We start from the raw sequence: 1,616 nt of genomic DNA, 5'->3' as shown, positions 1-1,616 counted from the left end.
CTCCACCCTTCAATTAACCCCACATGTGTTTATTGGCCAGGTTGGCACAATAAACTTTAACTAACTCAACCTGAATCACTTTTTTTATTGCTAAAGGAGCAAAAAAGTCCATTATCTTTCTTGTTAAAGGCAACTGATAAGCATGAAAACTATAGGGCCTTTTTACTCCTGGCTGGAAGTGAAGGTGACCTGAAAGTCAGATTGAAGTGCACTATAGTCCTAAGTAAGCCCAAGCCATGAAAGATATACTTTTTTTATTTTCTGACGACCGACTTCACTTTTCCACTGAATCCATAATTGCAAGAACAATTACTGAGCAAAATATCTTTCTCCAAGTTGATATTTGGCTTTCTGGCAATGATTTCAATTCAAACTCTTAGATGTACCACTATAATACCTGCATGCAAAGGTGCTCACCCTTGTAATCTTTAGACAGTCCACAAATGTAGACATGTTCTATCATTTGAAAAATTTCATAATGAAGAAAAGTTACAAGTGAGTGGGTTAGGTTCAATACAATTAAACTGAATTTTTGAAGCTTTATAAATTATACATTATAGTTGTAATGTTTAAAATTATAAAGTATATACTATTTATAAGCTATAAACTATGTAATTATAAATTAATAAATAAGGTAAATATATAAACATATTTAATATATAAGCTAGATACTATATCTAAGCTAAAATTATAAAATAAACTATATAATTATGTAAGCTATATAGTTATAAAAATATAAAGGTGAAACATTATAAACCAGAAAGTCAACAGCAGAAATAAATAAGACAACTTCCTCTTTTTTCCCCATCTTCGTCCCAAGTTCCCCTTCACCTTTTGTACCTGGGTCACCCAGGACGGAAGCAATTACTCATTCATGAGCTTGTCAAAGGAACAGTCAATTCCTCAGGCAAAGAAGGAAGTGTTGAAGTTGTTTGGTACCTCACTGTCTGAGTTCATTTTGCTTCACGGTGTCAGTCCACCTCATGTGGGGTCATACTAACCTTCTACTTTACCAGGCAGGATGTCCTTCGGCCAGGATTAAGTGTATGAAGGTTCCATTGAGTTCCTTTAGACCATTAACTAGGAATGAGAACAGTGTTGCCCTTGGGCAAAATGCATTGCAAAGTAGATTGCCTCCACCCATCTACAGCCAGCCTAGAAAGGACCAATCTTCCTGAGAGACTTGCCTTGGTGTGTCTTTGATGGAGATCGCCTTATTGAGGGTTGCAGTCATGATTGGAAGGCTGCCATGATTGGAAGGTTCTGGACTAATCTTGGGAGCTCTTCTGTCTCGCACAATGTAGCTGCTCCAGACATGGTTCCAGTCCCATTTCTGTAATCCCACGTGTAACTCTGATGTGTTGCCCAACCACTGATCATGGATTTGTGACAGTTCCCATTGTGTCCAGGCCTGATTGAAGAAGCTGTGTGATTGTAGATTCTAGGATACCATGATGACCTTGTGCTAATGGTCTCCATTTATCCAAATAATACACCTTGGGCTTTGTCTTGTCTTTATCTTAGTTAAGACTTCATAAATATTATCCATAATTATGTTTGGGATTTGGGATCTCTTTTGCACCCTAAAACAATGGCTAATTCAGTGGGTATTGATT

The 1,616-nt window shown here is 37.1% G+C and overlaps 1 protein-coding gene across 1 annotated transcript in view; it reads right to left on the bottom strand.

Annotated features, from left to right (window-relative positions):
• Nucleotides 1-1,616, bottom strand: part of AGBL1 (AGBL carboxypeptidase 1) — a 1,177,048-nt gene that overhangs the window by 1,083,382 nt on the left and 92,050 nt on the right. The window lies entirely within an intron of this gene.

This window comes from Echinops telfairi, unplaced genomic scaffold, assembly GCF_000313985.2.
Source record: "Echinops telfairi isolate 266 unplaced genomic scaffold, ASM31398v2 ScPeMD7_7409;HRSCAF=8447, whole genome shotgun sequence".
In the NCBI taxonomy this organism is placed as follows: domain Eukaryota; kingdom Metazoa; phylum Chordata; class Mammalia; order Afrosoricida; family Tenrecidae; genus Echinops; species Echinops telfairi.
Note: the sequence above shows the minus strand (reverse complement) of the source record. Positions and strands in the feature narration are given on the sequence as shown.